A 23,548-nucleotide genomic window follows, 5' to 3' on the forward strand; every position below is an offset into this window, starting at 1 on the left:
TCCCTTGGTCTTGTTTAAGTGTGATCCTGCCCTTCCTCGTGTGATCCAATCAGTGCCCTCAGCCACTTGTGTCTTGCCCCAGGTGTGTCTTGTTGTGTCGTTAGTCTGTGTATTTAGTCTGCTGTCTCCCCTCTGTCTGTGTCGGGTCATTGTTGTATTTCTCCCTGTGATGCTGCCCGTTTTTGCCTTGAATTTTCCCCCCATGTCATGCTGCCCGTTTTGCCTTGTTTTCTCCATGTTATGTTTTTCCGTGCAATTTAGATCTCGCCTTTTTTTTTGTAGAAATTAAAATCCCCTTTTTGATTGAGCCTCTGCCTCCTTGCCCTGTCTTCCCGCATTTGGGTCCTCAAGCTTCCCCTCCCTGACAGTAGTACTTGTAGTAGTAGTAGTAGAACTTGTAGTAGAAGTACTTGTAGTAGTAGTGGTTCCTGGCCGTACCTAATCAATTGGCCATGATGGCCGCCACCCCCTCTATAATATTTACCTCTTTCAAAAATCGTTGTTGTCCTGGTTCTTTTATGCGATTGGTCTACACCCATTGATTTGTCTTTGCTCGGATCCAGTGCACAGTTAAAGTCGCCTGCTATAATATATCTACCTGGCAGTGCAGATTCTCAAAAACAAATCATTATAAAAATCAACATTATCTTCATTCGGTCCATATATATTAACAAGATGTACCTGAGTGGAAAGGATATTTCCCTGTAATATCAGAAATCTACCACTTGGATCATTTATCATTTTTTCAATGCCTAAAGGAATAGGTTTGTGTATCATAATCATTACGCCCCTAGAGTTTGAAGCGTAAGGAGAAGAATAAACCTTTTTTTTTTTTTATATATATATATATATATATATTTATTTTTTTTGTGTGTGTGGGTGAGTATGTGTATGTGCGTGCGTGCTTGCGTGCGTGCGTGTATTTGTTAGCTCACCAAAAACCTATTAGAAAAAATCCCATACCGTTCACCTAAACCGAACACCGCCGTCAGGAGACCCAAGGGGACCCGAGGGGACCAAAGAAAACCAAGGAAGGTGAAATCCAGCACCGACCAGACACCACCCACCGGGCCACCCACCAGAATTCTTCCCCAACCCAAGAAACATCTAGATTCCAACAAATCCAAAAAATAAAAAAATCAGGGAGACCTCAAGAGACCGAAGGAGAGACTGAGGAACGGAAGGAAGGACAGACGAAGCCGAGTGAGATCCACAGACACTAGCCTCCACCGATTCAATGACCTGAGGAGGAAACAGATTGTGTCTGAGTTTCGGTAGATGCTGGTGTGGTGGATCTGGCATGCATGAAAATCTCCACCAAAGAGGGGAGCCGTCGACCCCCGCCGGAACAGAGCAAGCGCAACACCTCAGGGCCCTCCAGGCCGCGGCAGCGCCAAAGGACGACACCCGGGCCCCGCCAGGGCCACCGGCCGGAGAGCAAACCCAGGAGCAGGAGCGCCCCCCACCCCAACACGGCCCGCGCCCCCGACCCAACGCAGCAGGACGGGGCACTGTAGGCCCGCCAGGCACCCCACCGGCTCCCAACCCCCCCCCCCCCCCCCCCCCAGTTGTGTGGTGCATTAAAATTGTGCATTAAAAAAGTGTATTGTGCAAACCTAGTGTAGTGAGTTAAGAGGAGCGACCAGCGGGGCCCTCTTATTTTAATCTTAATTGTCTCATGTGACAGCATGTGAGTTTTCTGCAAAAAGGCTAACTGCCCTTAATTGTTTTATCCTGTTCATAACCTGTTTTATTTTAACAAATTTATGTAGGCCTCTACAGTCCCAAAATACACATTCAATTGACAAATCTGTCATATCCAAGGCATTAAACGATGACCGTCAAAATGGACTTTAAGAATCCCAAACAGAAAAGAGGAAAAAAAGGTAACAAATACGAAAAAAGTGTGAAAACGAGTGTGAGTGTGACCCCCCGCCCCCGCCCCCGCCCCCGCCCGTTCCTTACTGCTTAACCCAAACGTGCAAACATCCACAAAACCTAAAATAACTTCCTGCATAGTATGGAATAGGTCCACTATAGAATGAGGAGCTATTCACCAAATCTCCAGCATCAGTTGCTAACTTTAAATAATCCACTTCTATAATTTGATAAACATTGTCTATGCACTATTGACTAAGTCAACTCTAACCAGCATGAAAAAGACTTGGAAGATAAAATTAAACAACTGACGGATGAGTACGCAATAAACCCCGTTCCGTTCCGTTCCGTCTTCAATTCCGCTTATCCGGGGTCGGGTCGCGGGGGCAGCAGCTTTAGCAGGGAAGCCCAGACTCCTCCGACGGGATCCTAAGGCGTTCCCAAGCCAGCCGTGAGACGTAGTCTCTCCAGCGTGTCCTGGGTCGTCCCCGGGGCCTCCCGCCGGTAGGACATGCCCGGAACACCTCCCCAGGGAGGCGCCCAGGAGGCATCCGAACCAGATGTCCGAGCCACCTCAACTGGTTCCTCTCAACGTGGAGGAGTAGCGGCTCCCGAATGACCGAGCTTCTCACCCTATCTCTAAAGGAGAGCCCGGCTACCCTGCGGAGGAAACTCATTTCGCCCGCTTGTATCCGGGATCTTGTTCTTTCGGTCACGACCCACAGCTCGTGACCATAGGTGAGGGCAGGAACGTAGATCGACCGGTAAATCGAGAGCTTTGCCTTTCGGCTCAGCTCCTTCTTCACCACAACGGACCGATACAGCGTCCGCATCACTGCAGACGCTGCACCGATCCGTCTGTCGATCTCCCGCTCTAACCTACCCTCACTCGTGAACAAGACCCCAAGATACTTGAACTCCTCCACTTGGGGCAGGATCTCATCCCCGACCCGCAGAGGGCACTCCACCCTTTTCAGACTGAGGACCATAGTCTCGGATTTGGAGGTGCTGATCCTCATCCCAACCGCTTCACACTCGGCTGCGAACCGCTCCAGCGAGAGCTGGAGATCACGGCTTGAAGAAGCCAACAGCACCACATCATCTGCAAAAAGCAGAGATGCAATGTTGAGGCCACCAAACCGGACCCCCTCAACACTCCGGCTGCGCCTAGAAATTCTGTCCATAAAAGTTACGAACAGAATCTGTGACAAAGGGCAACCTTGGCGGAGTCCAACCCTCACAGGAAACAAATTCGACTTACTGCCGGCAATGCGGACCAAACTCTGACATCGGTCGTACAGGGACCGAATAGCCCGTATCAGGGGGCCCGGTACCCCATACTCCCGAAGCACCCCACACAGGACTCCCCGAGGGACACGCCTTCTCCAAGTCCACAAAGCACATGTGGACTGGTTGGGCGAACTCCCACGCACCCTCAAGGATCCTGCTGAGGGTGTAGAGCTGGTCCACTGTTCCACGGCCGGGACGAAAACCACACTGCTCCTCCTGAATCCGAGATTCAACTTCCCGACGGATCCTCCTCTCCAGCACCCCCGAATAGACCTTACTTGGGAGGCTGAGGAGTGTGATCCCTCTAAAGTTGGAACACACCCTCCGGGCCCACTTCTTAAAAAGAAGAACCACCACCCCGGTCTGCCAATCCAGAGGCACTGTCCCTGATGTCCACGCGATGTTGTAGAGACGTGTCAACCACGACAGCCCCACTACATCCAGAGCCTTTAGGAACTCCGGGCGAACCTCATCGACCCCCGAGGCCCTGCCACCGAGAAGCTTTCCAACCACTTCAGTGACTTCGACCCCAGAGATAGGGGGGCCCACCTCAGAGTCCCCAGACCCTGCTTCCTCAAAGGAAGGCGTGTTGGTGGAATTGAGGAGGTCTTCGAAGTATTCCCCCCACCGATTCACGACGTCCCAAGTCGAGGTCAACAGCACCCCATCTCCACTATACACAGTGTTAATGGCGCACTGCTTTCCTCTCCTGAGACGCCGGATGGTGGACCAGAATTTCCTCGAAGCCGTCCGGAAGTTGTTCTCCATGGCCTCACCGAACTCCTCACATGTCCGAGTTTTTGCCTCAGCGACCACCGAAGCCGCATTCCCCTTGGCCAGCCGGTACCTGTCAGCAGCCTCCGGAGTCCCACAGGCCAAAAAGGCCCAATAGGACTCCTTCTTCAGCTTGACGGCATCCCTTACCGCTGGTGTCCACCAGCGGGTTCGAGGATTGCCGCCCCGACAGGCACCAACCACCTTACGGCCACATCTCCGATCGGCCGCTTCAACAATGGAAGCACGGAACATTGTCCACTCGGACTCAACGTCCCCCGCCTCCCCCGGGACAATGGAGAAGCTCTGCCGGAGGTGGGCGTTGAAACTCTTTCTGACAGGGGATTCTGCCAGACATTCCCAGCAGACCCTCACGGACCAGAGTCTTACCCCGCCATCGGAGCCAACACACCACCAGGTGGTGATCAGTTGACAGCTCTGCCCCTCTCTTAACCCGAGTGTCCAACACATACGGCCGCAAATCCGATGACACGACTACAAAGTCGATCATCGAACTGCGGCCTAGGGTGTCCTGGTGCCAAGTGCACATATGGACACCCTTGTGCTTGAACATGGTGTTCGTTATGGTCAGTCCGTGACGAGCACAGAAGTCCAACAACAAAAGACCGCTCGGGTTTTGATCGGGGGGGCCGTTCCTCCCAATCACGCCCCTCCAGGTCTCACTGTCATTACCCACGTGAGCGTTGAAGTCCCCCAGCAGAACGAGGGAGTCCCCGGGGGGAGCGCTCTCCAGCACACCCTCCAAGGACTCCAGAAATGGTGGGTACTCTGAGCTGCTGTTCGGTGCATAAGCACAAACAACAGTCAGGACCCGTCCCCCCCACCCGTAGGCGGAGGGAGGCTACACTCTCATTCACCGGGGTAAACCCCAACGCCAACGCCACAGGCGCCTAGCCGGGGGACAATGAGTATGCCCACACCTGCTCTGCGCCTCACCGTGGGCAACTCCAGAGTGGAAGAGGGTCCAGCCCCTCTCGAGAGGATTGGTACCAGAACCCAAGCCGTGTGTGGAGGTGAGTCCGACTATATCTAGTCGGAACTTCTCAGCCTCGCACATCAGCTCGGGCTCCTTCCCTGTCAGAGAGGTGACATTCCATGTCCCCAGAACTAGCTTCAGTAGCCGAGGGTCGGACCCGCAATAAAAAGGGGAGGTTTTTTTTTTTTGGTATTTTGTAAGTCAGTCCATATTTGGTTATTTGCGCACATAAACCCAAATAACCAAATATGGACTGACTTACAAAATACAAAAATACAGTTTGACGATATCCTAACTAAAAAGATAGAGTTTATAATACAACAATTGAGATACAACAACTTTGAATATAATAACAAATCAGGTAAATTTCTTGCAAACCAACTTCAACGCAATCGGGAAAAATCGCTTATAACGGCTGTTAAAGGTGAATGGTGAGTGTACACAGTCACCAGAAGAAATTAATATTTTTTTTTATAACTATTATCACAACCTATACTCAGAAACTATTAAGCCTAAACCAGAGCATATTGAGGCATTCCTCAGTAGCTTAAATATACCTCAGTTAACTACTGAATATAAAGATATGTTACTTAATATAAACGAGTTGTACAGTGCTCTAGATAGTATGCCAAATGGCAAAGCACCTGGCCCGGATGGTTATCCGGCTATATTTTTTAAGCACTTCTGGTTAATGCTTGCTCCACTATTCTTAAGAGTAGTAACATAAATTAAAACTAATGGTCACATACGCCCACACATGAATACAGCAGCAATTAAACTTTTATTAAAGCCAGAAAAAGTCCAATTTCACTAATTAACACTGATATTAAAATGATCACTAAGGCTTTCACATCTAGACTAGAAACAGTAATCCCGACAATCATTCATAGCGACCAAACAGGCTTTATTAAAGATCGTCACTCTACTAATAGTATTAGGAGGCTCTTTAACCTTATTAGCATGTCACAGCGGCATGATATAAAGGCAGTTATTATATCATTGGATGCAAAAAAAGCTTTCGACAAAGTTAACTGGTCCTTCCTCTTTGCTGTTTTAAATAAATTTGGCTTTGGGAAGTCATTTATTCACTGGGTGTCAGTATTATATGATTCTCCTAAAGCTACAGTTACTACTAATGGGATTATATCTCAGAGTTTTACTCTACAGAGAAGGACAAGACAGGGATGCCCACTGTCGCCTTTATTATTTGCAATATTTATTGAACCGCTTGCATTAGCCATACGTCAGGAAAGAAGGATTCAAGGAATTCACTCTGGGGTAACAGAACATAAAATGAATCTATATGCCAATGATATTTTACTTTATTTAGAAAAGCCTGCTATTTCGTTAGGGGAAGTATTTAACTTAATAACTAAATTCTCACAGTTATTTGATTATTCTATTAACTGGACAAAATCAACACTTCTACCTATTACAGAAAATTCATGGAATCCTGTAAGCCAGGACCCACACTACTCATTTCCTATAGGTCATTTTAAATACTTAGACATAAAAATCTCACCTAAATTAACTGATTTAATTCATTTAAACTTTACTCCACTTCTGGATAGCATTTATAGTGACTTGGAGCGCTGGAATAATCTTCCTATTTCTCTAATAGGACGAATAGCCACTATTAAAATGAAAGTTTTACCCAAAATAAACTATTTTTTCTCAATGATTCCATTTAAACCTACGGCTAACTGGTTCCAGTTGTTGGACTCAGCCGTTACAAAATTTTACTGGAATAAAAAAAAAGCAAAGATTAGTCTATCTACTCTTCAGAAAAATAAATCCAAAGGAGGTCTAGAGGCACCAAATTTTATGCACTATTATATAGCCAACCAGCTACAATATATTATTTTATGGGCACAACCCAATAGAACCCAATAAAGAAACATGGTCTACGTATATAGAATTTTTTAACCTAAACATGGTTACTTAATTCTGCCTGTTAGCGAGAGCCACAGCAGCGTGATAACTTGCATTGATGTTTCTGTATTTGGCAATTTGTAACTAATGGTTGTGTTTTTATAGTCAGGAACCCGGCTGCTGCCAGCGGGATCGAGCGGATTCGCCTCCGGTGGGCACCAGGGGTTGATATTCGGATTCACGGCATGCCAGTGGGTTAATTCTGTGGGTGCTGTCCCCCCTGGCTGGGCGTGGGCGGGTCTGCCCCTCTGTTGGCTGCTGGGTGGCGGCTGCGTCTTGGCTGTTCCCTGGGTCTCTTGGGGGGTGCTGCGTTGCGGGGCTTTCCCTGGTGTCTGGGGCGGCGCCGTTCCGGCGCGGTCCGTCGCTCTGGGCCCGGCGACGCGGTTCGGGGCCTCTGGGCCGCCGGGGTGCCCGGTGGTTCCCTCTCCCCTCCCCCTTCCTCCTCCTTGCTGCCTCTCCCTCCTCCCCTCTCCCCGCCCGTCCTCCGCCTCCCTGTCCCTTCTCCCTCGTCACCCTTCCTCCTCCTCTCCCCCTCTCTCTGCGGCCCTGCCGCTGCCCCCTGCCCTTCTTGTCGTCTCCTTCCCCCCTCCCCGGTACGCCTTCCTTCCCCTCCCCTGGGCCGGGGGCTCCATCCATGGCCCGGGCCTCGGTGCTCCGGGGGCCGGCGGGGGTGGCTGGGGTTTGATGTCGTGCCCGCCCCGCTCCGGTGGGCGTCCTGGCACCTCGGGCGGGACCCAGTATCAGGGGGGCGAGCCCTATCGCTCTGCCGGGCTGGTCCCATATGCCCGCCGGGGTCCCGGTGGGGTGGGTGGGGGCTTGGTGGGTGGGTGCGCCTCCTGCCCCCGCCCGGTTGGGGAGGGCCCCGCTGGTCGCTCCTCTTAACTCACTACACTCGGTTTGCACAATACACTTTTATAGACATATAGGGCACATAACACACTTTGGGGGGTGGGGTAGGGTGGAAACACCGTCTTCACCCTACAACTCCCCTCCAATTTTAATTCACCACACAACTGGGGGGGGGGGGCTTGTGGGGGTGCCATCGGTTGGGGACCGCGGTATAGAGCAGTGCTGCGGTCCCCTGTCCGTGCCCCCCCCCCCCCTATCTATTTTTTTTTAATGCACCACATACACTCAGTAACATGCTTGGGAGGCGGGTGGATCGGAGCGTGGGAATATCATTTCCCTCGGCTCCGGTTCACCTGCTCCTAATTTTAATGCACCCCACACACACACACACTTATGTATACACTGGGTGGGGTCACATTCACGGTTTAGGGGTAGAGTTCGCCAGTCGGCGAGCTGGCGGACTCAGTAACAGGGGTTAACTTTCACAAAGAACGCTGGGGTGACGACCGGGGTCTTCCCCCGCTGGGCCTGGGGTTCGGGGGTGTCGGCTGTCCTCCAGTGCCCCCATCTCCCTTTCTGCCCCCGGTGTTCCGTCCCTCCACGCGGCGGGGGGTGGGGTGGGCGCGGCTGCCCTCTCCGCTCCGCTGTCCGGCCCCTCGTCGGCGCCGGTGCCTGGGTGCGGGTGGTCCCCGGGGGCTGGGGGTCGGGGGTTGGGCGGCTTTTTTGGGGGGGGGGGGTTGCGGGGTGGGGGGGTGTCTGGGGGATTGGGGACTTGGGGGCGGCTGGGCTGGGTTGGGGTGGATGGCGGGGGTGGATGGGGGGCGGGGGGGTCGTGGAGGGTGCGGGGGTTGGGGGCCGGTGGGGTGCCTGGCCGGCCTGAAGTGCCCCGTCCTGCTGCGTTGGGTCGGGGGCGCGGGCCGTGTTGGGGTGGGGGGCGCTCCTGCTCCTGGGTTTGCTCTCCGGCCGGTGGCCCTGGCGGGGGCCCGGGGGTCGTCCTTTGGCGCTGCCGCGGCCTGGGGGGCCCTGAGGTGTTGCGCTTGCTCTGTCCTGGCGGGGGTCGACGGCTCCCCTCTTTGGTGGAGATTTTCATGCATGCCAGATCCACCACACTAGCATCTACCGAAACTCAGACACAATCTGCTTCCTCCTCAGGTCATTGAATCGGTGGAGGCTGGTGTCTGTGGATCTCACTCGGCTTCGTCTGTCCTTCCTTCGGTCTCTTGAGGTCTCCCTGATTTTTAATTTTTTTTTGGATTTGTTGGAATTTAGATGTTTCTTGGGTTGGGGAAGAATTCTGGTGGGTGGCCCGGTGGGTGGTGTCTGGTCGGTGCTGGATTTCACCTTCCTTGGTTTTCTTTGGTCCCCTCGGGTCTCCTGACGGCGGTGTTCGGTTTAGGTGAACGGTATGGGATTTTTTTCTAATAGGTTTTTGGTGAGCTAACAAATACACGCACGCACGCACGCACGCACGCACGCACGCACACACATACACATACTCACCCACATACAAAAATATATATATATATATATAAAAATATGATGACATTTCCGAATGAACAATACTGAGCTCTTTAAAAAAAAAAGAAAAAAAAAAAAGAAGTCGCATTTGTTTATGTAATGCGAGCGGTACATAAATAGATCAGATTTAACAAAAAATCTGAATTGGGCATCATGCCCTGCAGTGTGAACGTAGCCTAACCTAATTATTTGTAAAAAGATAGAGGATTAATAACAATTATGATCAGCACTATTTGTTACATAAAGCAATAACTGATGCCAAAGCTAAAGCCTCTACCTACCTACAAACAAAAAAAACCTTTACTTCCCACCTACAGTATATGGACCCCATGTATTCATAAAAACAATTTAGCCAAATCAAGTAATAAGCTGCTTGTAAAATGGATAGATGACATTATTGTAATCCACTGTAATATGCCGTTTAACTATATACACACTGTGCTTAGGTATAAGAACATAAAATGTACTCCAATAATGATTGAAATAAAATGTATTGCAAATTTTAAAAAAATGCACCTGAATAAATATTAAGAAGCCATCTATTGAAGATTAAATGCAAATGTATGCAGACATCACAGACATATCATCTAATACTAATCTGTGAAAAAAAATTCTGCATGTGTTTTAATTTACAACTGTTGTGGATGGACATGTTGAAGTTTGAGCTCATCATCATGCTACCAAGCAGCAACCCTCATTCAGTGTTCACCTGTGTCAGTAAGACATTTTGCTTACAGTAACTAGTAGTACTAATTAAGTATTAATTGTGCGTTTCTATTTCATTAGGAAAGCGCACAAGGGATAGATTCAGTCAGTGAAATGGACATTGCAAGCCAGGAATTTACCAGGACAAGAAATGATGTACGGCCAGGCAGATGTCCTCCAGGTTGCTGACATGCACTGAAAATTCAAGCCGGCTTTTCACTTTTCTTTCAAAAAATTTTTTAGGGGTACAAATTAACTGTTGCAATCTACACTTTTTACTTTTTCCCCCAAAAAACCTTGCCTGCAAACATAAAAAAGAAAAAAAAACTCAAGTTGTCAATCAGGTTGCAGACAGCAGAGTAATATTATAGCACATGGTGAATTAAAGTTCCATGACAGGCTGCAAACAGGTGTATTATGTGTATAATGTAAAAACTTTTAAATTTCACATTAGTATATATTACTGCCTCAAATACTGTCTGCAGCACAAATGGCATTGCACATTAGAATCAGTTCACTACCTTACCAAGACAAATTATACTGTACACTTATGCCAGTTGGCAAATACATGCTCAACTCTACGTGATTCTGCAACCTAGCTTCTTCTTTTTTTTTCTGAGAGAGCTCAGTATTGTTCATTCGGTAATTTTACCGATTCGATGTCATCATCATTGGTCTCTTTTTTATTTATTTTTTATGTTGTATGTGCGTGAGTGTGTGTGCGTGCGTGTGAGTGTGTACTCATTAATTCACCTAAAACCTATTAAAAATCCCATACCGTTCACCTAAACCGAATACTTCAGAATCCAGCTAGAGTCGTGAGGTTGTCAGGAGATCCAAGGAAGGATCAAAGAAAGGAAAGTGAAATCCAGCACCGACCAGACATCACCTACTACCCACCCGGTTACCAACCAGAATCTTTCAACAACCCCAGAAACATCTAAATTCCAACAAATTAGGGAGACCTCAAGAGACCAAAGGAGAGACTGAGGAAAGGAAGGAAAGATAGATGAAGCAGAGTGAGATCCACAGACATCCGCCTCCACCGATTCAACGAACAGAGAAAGAAGCAGATTGTGTTTGAATTTCGATAGATGCTGGTATGGTGGATCTGGCATGCATGAAAACCTCCACCAAAGAGGGGAGCCGTCGACCCCGGCCAGGACAAAGCAAGCACAACCCCCCAGGGCCCCCCAGGCCACGGCAGCACCAAGGCACAACCCCCGGGCCCCGCAGGGGCCACCGGCTGGAGTGCAAACCCAGGAGCCAGGAGCGCCCCCACCCCAACACGGCCCGCGCCCCCAGCCCTACGCAGCGGAACGGGCACGGCAGGCCCGCCCAAAAATTAATGCATCCCTTTATTTTTTTATTTTTCTTCAAAAAGTTACTTGGTTATGTTCAATAGACATTCATAAACTACAATATGACAACAAACATTCCAGCCTTTGGAAAAAATAACAAAAAAAAATTTGCATCTTGCTGGGAGCCCTACTTCTAGTGCATAACCACCACCCCCCCCCCCCCCCAATAAAACTAGCCTTTAACTGTTCTTTTTGCGCATAACATATGTACAAGTATAAGAGAAAGTTTAATGAGTTGAAATTCACTTCTAAACAAATATCTGAAAATAAAACATTCTAAAGTTAGTGTGCCAAACAGATATGGTGGTCATTAAAGGGTTCATTTGTAGTTTTACATGGGCATAATCAATTTAATTTTCTTTTGTTCAAAACATAAAACACTGCGGATTTGATCTTTAACAAGAATTATTTACTTGTATAATCCCAGAGACTCCGGTATATACGGCCTTATTACAAACTTGAATCTTGCTGTATTGACTCAACTATGAAGTGGGTGGGGCAACGGAAACAAGACACAATGCATGATGGGAGTTACTTATCTCACCATGTCATATGCACAGGTTTATATTGTACCTTTGGCATTTCCCAATGCACCCGAATTATTCAACAGAGGGACTATTATAGTAGTTCACCCAGAAGAGGTCTACATCATCCCTTCATGACCACCAGTGGTGCTGCATGCAAGTACTGGATATCTCCACTTGCCTAACCCTGTGTCGAGTGCTACAACAGCGTTACTTTCGTTACCAACCGGGGAGCTATATCTTGAATATATTCATGTCAGAGGCATTCGGTTATTGATTCTTCTCATGATTGTGTAAAGAGTGCAAAGGAAGATGCATACAAATGTGACTTTTTCAGTCACTCAGCCCTGGACATATCTGGGACGAAATGACAAAGACTTGCTGCAGTATATGTTAGATTAATGTAAAAATCTATGTCTTGTAGCGGCTGTGGCTCAAGGTGAAGACACGGTCGTCCAGTAACCGGAAGGTTGGCTGTTCGATCCCTGCTCTCCCCCGAGTCATGTGTCGTTGTGTTCTTGGGCAAGACACTACACACACATTGCCTCCAGTGTCACTCACACTGGTGTCTGTAAGGTGCGAATGTTTGTTGGTGGTCGGAAGGGTCGTACACGCACACAGGCAGCCACGCTTCCGTCAGCCTGCCACAGGGCAGCTGTGGCTACTGTAATATTCTGAGAGAATATTGTTTTCTGAGTAATCCTTGAAGTGCGCATGTTTGTTATTTGCGCATACGTTGTGTTTTTTTTTTTTTACTTGTATGCAAATTGTTGTTCTTGTCCTACATCAAGCTAAATAAAACGCAGCAGTTAACAGCACGTCGTGTGTTCGATTAAGTTGCTACACAACATATGAAACAAGACATGGTGTCAGAGTGAAAGGAGATACTCAATTCGCAACAAGATGGATGCCGCTGAATTCCCGTCACCTTGAATGGATTGGAATACAACATATTTCTGGCAACTTGCCCGAAGGATGGCAAAAGTTCAAGTTCCACGTGGATTTGATGTTTTCTGGTCCGTTTAAGAGGAAAGGTGAAGACGAAAAGTGCAGCTACCTTCTTCTTTGGATTGGCGAGAGAGGCCGAGATATATACAACACATGGACACTTAAGGACGACGAAAAAAAAGATACTGAAAATGTACTACGAGCGCTACGAAACATGTTATGCCGAAGTCAAACATTATATTTGTTCGTTATGAATTCCATGAAAAAGTCCAAGTAGCTAGCGAGCCATTTGAACAGTTTTTGACTCACTTGAGACTGCTTGTGAAGGACTGCAATTATGCAAACAGTGACGAAATGGTGAGAGATCGAGTGTTTGGAATTCATTCACCTATAGTGAGAGAAAAGCTACTGAATGTCGGCACAGAATTGACATTGAATAAAGCTATAGACAATGTCAGGTCCCATGATATGGCACAAGCACAGCTAAAGATAAAAACTTGTGGCAGCAGCGGCCAGCACAAGCAGACTGTTCAAACCATCAGCTGTAATTTTTCAAAGAAGACAACTTGGAAAATGCGCCACGACTGGCCAAAAGGAAACAGGGAGAACAATCACAGACCTGATGGTGACAGAGAGCATAAAAAAACATGTGGCTCCAGTGGTAACAAGCCTCTTAGAACAAAAGACAGCTGTCCATCAAAAGGTAAACAGTGCAAAATATGCAGCAAATGGAATCATTTTGCGAAAGTTTGTCGCTCCAAACTAAATACTGGAGTACACACCGTAAGTGAAGCGGACTCACACAGCAAGACAGATGATGAAGAATTGTTTATTGATGCAATAACACAAGACAACAGTGACAAAAAAGAGACTGAACAAGCATTTGCAGATTTGTTGGTTGGACCAAACAAAACTATAGTCACATTTAAGCTCTACACTGGAGCAACCGCGAATGTCGTTCCCACTGTTTTCAAACGTCTGGGGATATACGACACAACAAAACCAACAACACGCCCTCTTTATGGCTATGGGGGTGAGAAGTTATCCGCCAGAGGAAGATGCAACATCAAATGCCAGTACAAAGACATTCAAATGACATTAAAGGTCTACATCGTTGACACACTGGCTTCTCCTGTTTTAGGACTAAAGGCATGTCTGGATTTTGGACTCATTAAGCTCATACAGTCTATACACAGCTCACCTGAGATGTAAATTATGGAGGAGTTCGCAGATGTATTTACAGGAATCGGACTGTTCCCCGGAGAGTGCACAATTCACATTAACATAAATACAGTACCTATGGTTCGCCCACTTAGGCGCATTCCTTTGGCTCTCCGTGACCGCCTCAAGGAGGAATTAAATACCATGGAAAAGCAAGAAATCATCACCAAAGTCACTGAACTAACCGAATGGGTTAATTTGATGGTGTCAGCTGAAAAACCACGCACAGGAAGGTTTTAGAGTTTGCCTTGATCTACGAGACTTGAATAAAGTCGTCAAACGCCCACACTACCCCTTACCAACTCTCGAGAATACCATATCCAAGTTGGCCGGAGTTTCTTTCTTCAGTGTAATGGATGCCAGGTCAGGCTACTGGGCCATCACGCTCTCCAACGAGTCATCAAAGCTGACAACTGTCAACACTGTATTTGGACGATACAGATTCCTTCGCTTATCTTTTGGACTGGTCTCTGCTCAAGAAAGCAGAAAGTTAATGAGACTTACAAAGGTTTACAAGGTGTTACGACAATAGTTAACGATATCCTCATCTATGGCAAGACTAAAGAAGAACATGATGCCAACCTCTGTGCAATGCTGCAACACTCCAGAGAGCGTGGTGTAAATCTGAACCCTGAAAAAGAGTACAATATGTGCCTCAGAAGTCAGCTACTTTAGGCATCGAATCAACAAAGATGGGATCAAACTGGATCCAGCCAAGATTGCAGCCAAAAGACAAAAGTGAGCTGGAAACAATCAAATTTGCCCCACGATTGTCAGAAATGAATGCATCACCTGCTAAAAGAATCAAGTGAGTTCAGATGGGATGCACAGCATGATGAAGCATTCAAGAAAATAAAAGCTGCTTACTCAGAAACCTGGTCCAGTACTGAGGTACTTCGACCCAAGCAAGAAACTTAGGCTTCAAGTGGATGCATCACAACATGGATTAGGTCTAGTCCTGTTGCAAGAAAAAAAGTCATCGGCTATACATCTAGATCACTGACTGAGTGTGAAACCAATTATGCCCAAATTGAAAAGGAGCTTTACGCTATTCTTTTGGGATGCAAGTGTTTCCACCAGTACATAAATGGTCGACACATCACAGTGGAAAGTGACCACAAGCCACTTCAGTCCATATTGAGAAAACCACTTGCAGCAGAACCTCCGAGGTTGCAGAGAATAGCTACAGAGACATGACTTTACCATCATTTACAGACCAGGCAAGGACATTCGCCGATACCCTCTCCAGAAAGTCGCTGCCTGACCAGGACACCAGCCTGAGTGGTTATAGACATGCAAGTGCACACTGTGTATAGCAACTTGCCTATCAGTTGCACTAGACTTGAAAACATAAGGATGGAGACTGAAAAGGATGCTGACTTCAGATCCATAAAAAAAATATTTCAATCAGGATGGCCTGAAAAGAGGAGACTATGCCCACAATCCCTAGCAGAATACAGCACGAAGGAGGAAGTCGCTCACGAGGAGAGGAAGTCGCTCACGAGATGCTGTGACTATCGCGAGACCTACAGCGAGACCAGAAACCCTAACATGGCGGCGCCCTGCTGCTAAGATAGAACTAGCTCTATTATACTAAACTAATACAAATTTAACCATCATATATCTTGGCTTTTCTCTTCTCTCTTTCATCCGGCAGATCTGAAATACCACCCAACGTGGAGGACCTTGAACGTTTCATCGACGGATATTTTTACAGCTGCGCGATGGAGGATCCTTCCGTCGAGAAACCGTCGAAGAAACCTTCTTCGAAGAAGAGGAAAAACGACTCAGCGACGGACACGGATGACCTAACCACTACGGACGTTTCGGTCAGTGTGCTGGAGTCCATAAATAAAAAACTTGACGTCCTCGGCCTCATCCTCGAGGACGTCAAAGAATTAAAGGTAAGCCTGGAATTCGTCAGTCAGCAGGTAAGTGTCCTTAAACAGGAAAATGCCGAGCTACATTCTACACTCACGGCTGTTTCAGCCGAGCTGGAAACTATGAAAAAAGAGAATAAAACGCTAAAAGAAACAGTTTTAGATGTCCAATCCCGTAGTATGCGGGAGAATTTAATATTCTCAGGTATATCTGAGAATACCTCTGATAACCCAGAGGTTGAGATAAAAAAAATTATAACGAATTCATTAAAAATTCCTCAGGAGACGGTAAATAACATCTCTTTTGACCGGGTACATCGGCTTGGAGCCCGTAGAGGCAACAAACCCCGTCCTATTATTGCCAAGTTTGAGCATTTTAAACAGAAATTATTTGTTAAAAGTAAAGGACGGGAGCTTAAAGGGACCTCATTTGGAATGAATGATCAATTCCCGAGAGAGATCAATGAGCGGCGAAAGGTACTGTTTCCTATAATGAAACAAAATAGGCAGGAGGGTAAACGGACTATGATAGCCGTTGATAAGTTATATATCGATGGCCAACTATTCCGGAACCCCAATTCCACTCCCTGGCTGTTCTAATTAGCATTGGTGGAACTAAACTTAGTTTGATTACTGGGTGTATACATATACTGTATATGTGGTTATAAAACCAAAAATATGAATACTTATTATGTTTAGGCTATATTATAAATATAATATTAATACACAACTATATCTAAAGTATATTTAAATTAAAAAAAAATCTCGCTTGGGTTACTGGTGTATTGTTATGTTTAATCCCCTGTTAATTCCCTTCACTTTCACCTCCCTACTCGTTTTTGCACTGTTTTATTTACTTACACGTTACCTTACACGTTACCTTACACGTTACCTTACACGTTACCTTACACGTTACCTTATACGTTACCTCATATTTTATACAAACTATATAAATCACCTAACCACTTTGATTCTATCCTATAACATGCCAGTGGTGGCAAATGGCCTATACAGATATATTCATAGGACCGAGTTTATATTATTTGTATGCATAAATTAGTTCTGGTTTCCTGGAATGTTTGTGGCGCTCGCTCACAGGCAAAAAGAATAAAAACTTTAGACCATCTCTTAAAATTAAAAGCAGATATTTGCCTCCTACAAGAAACCCACCTACAAAAATCTGAAGAAAAATTACTTATTGATAAAAAATTTAGCCAAGCGTACTCTGCCCCTTATAACAGTAGACAAAGGGGAGTCTGTATACTCATACATAAGAATTTACTCTTTACTCTAAATAATACAATAACAGACCAAGAGGGCCGATACATTATTATTCAGGTGACTATATTTAATAAAATATATACATTCGGTAATTTATATGCCCCTAATAATGATGATCCGGCTTTTTTCCATGAATTTTTCTCTAAGCTGTTTGAATTAGCAGCGAACTCTACTATTATTATTGGAGGAGACTTTAACACAACCTTAAATCCATTAATAGATCGTTCTAATAAAACAACATGTATAAGGCGATCACAATCTACAAAAGTAATAGGGGAATATATGGATGACTTTGGCCTCGTCGACAGCTGGAGACTTAAAAACCCAAATAAGAAGGAATTTACCTTCTTTTCCGCTGTGCACCGGTCCTTTTCAATAATTGATTTTTTTCTTACAAATAATTCTATTGCTGATAAAACCGTTACAAAAATACATCCTATTATTATTAGCGACCATGCACCAGTCTCCCTTTCCCTACAAGTTGATTATACCTTTAAACCACCACCTACATGGCGTTTTAACATCTCACTACTAAACGACGCAGAATTTGACAAAATTATAAGAAAAGAATGGGCAGACTTTTTGGAAATAAATGACTCTCCAGACCTATCTCCAGCTCTTCTCTGGGAAGCTGGGAAAGCAGTAATTAGAGGTAAAATTATATCATATTCATCTTATAAAAAGAAACAGGATCAAAAATTAGAAAAAGACTTGGAAGATAAAATTAAACAACTGACGGATGAGTACGCAATAAACCCAAATAACCAAATATGGACTGACTTACAAAATACAAAAATACAGTTAGACGATATGTTAACTAAAAAGACAGAGTTTATAATACAACAATTGAGATACAACAACTTTGAATATAATAACAAATCAGGTAAATTTCTTGCAAACCAACTTCAACGTAATCGGGAAAAATCGCTTATAACGGCTATTAAAGGGACAACTGGTGAATGTACACAATCACCAGAAGAAATTAATCAAATTTTTTATAATTATTAATTAAATTAAACTTTTATTAAAGCCAGAAAAAGACCCCACCCTTCCATCAAGTTACCGTCCGATTTCACTAATTAACACTGATATTAAAATTATCACTAAGGCTTTTACATCTAGATTAGAAACAGTAATCCCGACAATCATTCATAGCGACCAAACAGGCTTTATTAAAGAGCGTCACTCTACTAATAATATTAGAAGGCTCTTTAACCTTATTAGTATGTCACAGCGGCATGATAAAAAGGCAGTTATTATATCATTGGATGCAGAAAAAGCTTTTGATAAAGTTAACTGGTCCTTCCTCTTTGCTGTTTTAAATAAATTTGGCTTTGGGAAGTCATTTATTCACTGGGTGTCAGTATTATATGATTCTCCTAAAGCTACTGTTACTACTAATGGGATTATATCTAAGAGTTTTTCTCTACAGAGAGGCACAAGACAGGGATGCCCACTGTCGCCTTTATTATTTGCAATATTTATTGAACCGCTTGCATTAGCCATACGCCAGGAAAGAATGATTCAAGGAATTCACTCTGGGGTAACAGAACATAAAATTAATCTATATGCCGATGATATTTTACTTTATTTAGAAAAGCCTGCTATTTCGTTAGGGGAAGTATTTAACTTAATAACTAAATTCTCACAGTTATCAGACTATTCTATTAACTGGACAAAATCAACACTTCTACCTATTACAGAAAATTCATGGAACCCTGCAAGCCAGGACCCATACTACTCATTTCCTATAGGTAATTTAAAATACTTAGGCATAAAAATCTCACCTAAATTAACTGATTTAGTTAATTTAAACTTCACTCCACTTCTGGATAGCATTTATAGTGACTTGGAGCGCTGGAATAATCTTCCTATTTCTCTAATAGGACGAATAGCCACTATTAAAATGAAAGTTTTACCCAAAATAAACTATTTTTTCTCAATGATTCCATTTAAACCTACGGCTAACTGGTTCCAGTTGTTGGACTCAGCCGTTACAAAATTTTACTGGAAAAAAAAAAGAAGCAAAGATTAGTCTATCTACTCTTCAGAAAAATAAATCCAAAGGAGGTCTAGAGGCACCAAATTGTATGCACTATTATATAGCCAACCAGCTACAATATATTATTTTATGGGCACAACCCAATAGAGATACTAACTGTTGGCTGGAACTAGAACAGAAGGATTGTAATAACCTCAGACTCCTAGATTTACTCTTTATTACAACATCGATTAAGCGACATAACTGCTTTAAAAATCCAATGATTTCCGCCACCCTGACTGCCTGGTGGAAGGCACTAGAAATGACAAAAGCCCAAGTGGAGCCCAGCGGGCTTTCTCCCCTATGGCATAACCCCGACTTTCAAATTAACAACCAATCGTTTTATTTGAATGTGTGGGAGCAGAAAGGAATTACACATCTCCACCATCTCTTCTCAGATAATATGTTTATATCATATACATCCTTGCTCCAAAAATATAAAATAAAAAACGGAAACTTTTTACATTATTTGCAAGTTAAAAGTATGATAAAGAAACAAATTCCAACACTCCAGGGTACGCTCCAACCGCCTGTTTTAGCTAAAGATATTACCAAGCTTTCTCCGACAACAACAAAAAAACTCTCAAAAATATATAAGTTACTTTCATATACTGATAAAACGTCTTTACCCATCTCAAAATGGGAAACAGACTTGTCTATAGCTCCGGAATCTGTCTTTTGGATTCAAGTTTGTGAAAACGTTTTTAAAATGACAAACCACACAAATTTACAACTTATCCAATATAAAATTATTCACAGAACATACATTACTCAATATATGATGAAGAAAATGGGACTCTCAGACTCCGACATTTGTCTCCAGTGTTTACAAAACACTACAGACACTTATTTTCATGCTTTATGGTTATGTACTCCGGTTATGTGTTTCTGGACTAAAGTCTTAGAAAAACTTTCCGCTGTCTTGGACTGTAGGATACCGTTCTCTCCAAACTTGTGTTTGCTAGGTGACTTAACAACAATTGACTTACCACATAAACAATTTCAATCTATACTTGTAGCCCTTACTATCGCAAAAAAAACAATTCTTGTTAACTGGAAAAATAAACAAACTTTGAATATCGACCAATGGTCTAACCTCCTCATAAATCATATTTTAATGGAAAAAATATCTGCCTCAAATAAAAACCAAATGTCAAAATTTAAAGAAACATGGTCTACGTATATAGAATTTTTTAACCTAAACTTGGATTTTAATTCTGCCTGTTAGCGAGAGCCACAGCAGCGTTATAACTTGCATTGATGTTTCTGTATTAGGCAATTTGTAACTAATGGTTGTGTTTCTATAGTCAGGAACCCGGCTGTTGCCAGCGGGATCGAGCGGATTCACCTCCGATGGGCACCAGGGGTTGATATTCGGATTCACGGCATGCCAGTGGGTTAATTCTGTGGGTGCTGTCCCCCCTGGCTGGGCGTGGGCGGGTCTGCCCCTCTGTTGGCTGCTGGGTGGCGGCTGCGTCTTGGCCGTTCCCTGGGTCTCTTGGGGGGTGCTGCGTTGCGGGGCTTTCCCTGGTGTCGGGGGCGGCGCCGTTCCGGCACGGTCCGTCGCTCTGGGCCCGGCGACGCGGTTCGGGGCCTGTGGGCCGCCGGGGTGCCCGGTGGTTCCCTCTCCCCTCCCCCTTCCTCCCCCTTGCTGCCTCTCCCTCCTCGCCTCTCCCCGCCCGTCCTCCGCCTCCCTGTCCCCTCTCCCTCGTCACCCTTCCTCCTCCTCTCCCCCTCTCCTTGCGTCTTTGCCGCTGCCCCCTGCCCTTCTTGTCGTCCCCTTCCCCCTCCCCGGTACGCCTTCCTTCCCCTCCCCTGGGCCGGGGGCTCCATCCATGGCCCGTGTCTCGGTGCTACGGGGGCCGGCGGGGGTGGCTGGGGTTTGGTGTCGTGCCCGCCCCGCTCCAGTGGGCGTCCTGGCACCTCGGGCGGGACCCAGTATCCGGGGGGGCGAGCCCTATAGCCCCGCCGGACGGGTCCCATATGCCCGCCGGGGTCCTGGTGGGGTGGGTGGGGGCTTGGTGGGCCGGTGCGCCTCCTGCCCCCGCCCGGTTGGGGAGGGCCCCGCTGGTCACTCCTCTTAACTCACTACACTAGGTTTGCACAATACACTTTTATAGACATATAGGGCACATAACACACTTTGGGGGGTGGGGTAGGGTGGAAACACCGTCTTCACCCTACAACTCCCCTCCAATTTTAATACACCACACAACTTGGGGGGGGGGGGCTTGTGGGGGTGCCATCGGTTGGGGGCCGCAGTATAGAGCAGTGCTGCGGTCCCCTGTCCGTGCCCCCCCCCCCCCCCCGCCCTATCTATTTTTTTTAATGCACCACATTCACTCAGTAACATGCTTGGGTGGCGGGTGGATCGGAGCGTGGGAATATCATTTCCATCGGCTCCGGTTCACCTGCTCCTAATTTTAATGCACCACACACACACACTTGTATATACACTGGGTGGGGTCACATTCACGGTTTAGGGGTAGAGTTCGCCAGTCGGCGAGCTGGCGGACTCAGTAACAGGGGTTAATTTTCACAAAGAACGCTGGGGTGACGACCGGGGCCTTCCCCCGCTGGGCCTGGGGTTCGGGGGTGTCGGCCGCCCTCCGGTGCCCCCATCTCCCCCTACTGCCCCCGGTGTTCCGTCCTTCCACACGGCGGGGGGTGGGGTGGGCGCGGCTGCCCTCTCCGCTCCGCTGTCCGGCCCCTCTTCGGCGCCGGTGCCTGGGTGCCGGAACGGCGCCGCCCCCGACACCAGGGAAAGCCCCGCAACGCAGCACCCCCCAAGAGACCCAGGGAACGGCCAAGACGCAGCCGCCACCCAGCAGCCAACAGAGGGGCAGACCCGCCCACGCCCAGCCAGGGGGGACAGCACCCACAGAATTAACCCACTGGCATGCCGTGAATCCGAATATCAACCCCTGGTGCCCATCGGAGGTGAATCCGCTCGATCCCGCTGGCAGCAGCCGGGTTCCTGACTATAGAAACACAACCATTAGTTACAAATTGCCTAATACAGAAACATCAATGCAAGGGGGTCGGGCGTTGGGGGGCTGCCGGTTGGTCGGGGTGGGGTCGGGGGGGGGCGGCTTTGTTGGGGGGGGGGATGTGGTGGTGGTTGCGGGGTGGGGGGGTGCTGGGGGTGGGGGGTGTCTGGGGGATTGGGGACGTGGGGGCGGCTAGGGCTGGGTTGGGGTGGATGGGGGGCGGGGGGTCGTGGGGGGTGCGGGGGTTGGGGGCCGGTGGGGTGCCTGGTGGGCCTGCAGTGCCCCGTCCTACTGCGTTGGCGGGCCGTGTTGGGGCGGGGGGCGCTCCTGCTCCTGGGTTTGCTCTCCGGCCGGTGGCCCTGGCGGGGCCCGGGGGTCGTCCTTTGGCGCTGCCGCGGCCTGGGGGGCCCTGAGGTGTTACGCTTGCTCTGTTCCGGCGGGGGTCGACGGCTCCCCTCTTTGGTGGCGATTTTCATGCATGCCAGATCCACCACACCAGCATCTACCGAAACTCAGACACAATCTGTTTCCTCCTCAGGTTATTGAATCGGTGGAGGCTGGTGTCTGCGGATCGCACGCGGCTTCGTCTGTCCTTCCTTCCTTTTCTCGGTCTCTCCTTTGGTCTCTTGAGGCCTCCCTGATTTTATGTTTTTTGGATTTGTTGGGGTCTGGATGTTTCTTGGGCTGGGGAGGAGTTCTGGTGGGGGGTGTCTGGTCGGTGCTGGATTTCACCTTCCTTGGTTTTCTTTGGTCCCCTCGGGTCTCCTGGTGTTCGGTTTAGGTGAACGGTATGAGATTTTTTCTAATAGGTTTTCTGGTGAGCTAACAAATACACGCACGCACGCACAAAAAAAAAATATATATATATATATAAAAAAAATTATAAAAAATAATAATAATAAAAGAGCAATGATGATGACATTTCCGAATGAACAATACTGAGCTCTTAAAAAAAATAATAATAATAAAATAAAAAAATAAAAAAATACTGGAACCATCGAGATGAGCTCTCATTGATCAACGGCATTCTGTTTAAGGGAGAGACAATTATCATTCCCACATCGCTGCGTCTCGAGATGTTATCTCGTATCTATGCAGGTCATATGGGTATGGAAAAGTGCAAGCAAAGAGCATGTGACATCATCTTCTGGCCTGGGATGAACAAGCAGATTGAGGAATTGGTTGGAAAATGCCACATCTGTAATGAATATAAACCCTCAAACACCAAAGAGCCAATGATAAGTCACAACATCCCAGAAAAGCCCTGGCAAACATTCGCTACTGACCTGTTCAAACCCAGCTTTGCAGTATCGGCCGATGCCGATACTTACGGGGTTTTTTTTCTCAACGTGAAAAAGC

At 46.7% G+C, this 23,548-nt stretch overlaps 1 protein-coding gene across 1 annotated transcript in view; it reads right to left on the minus strand.

Annotated features, from left to right (window-relative positions):
- The window catches only part of ccn6 (cellular communication network factor 6), a 51,972-nt gene that overhangs the window by 27,564 nt on the left and 860 nt on the right, over positions 1-23,548 (minus strand). The gene's annotated exons all lie outside the window — the stretch shown is intronic.

Source organism: Leptonotus elevatus, chromosome 14, assembly GCF_054856555.1.
Source record: "Leptonotus elevatus isolate MCC_2025b chromosome 14, RoL_Lele_1.0, whole genome shotgun sequence".
Lineage (NCBI taxonomy): Eukaryota > Metazoa > Chordata > Actinopteri > Syngnathiformes > Syngnathidae > Leptonotus > Leptonotus elevatus.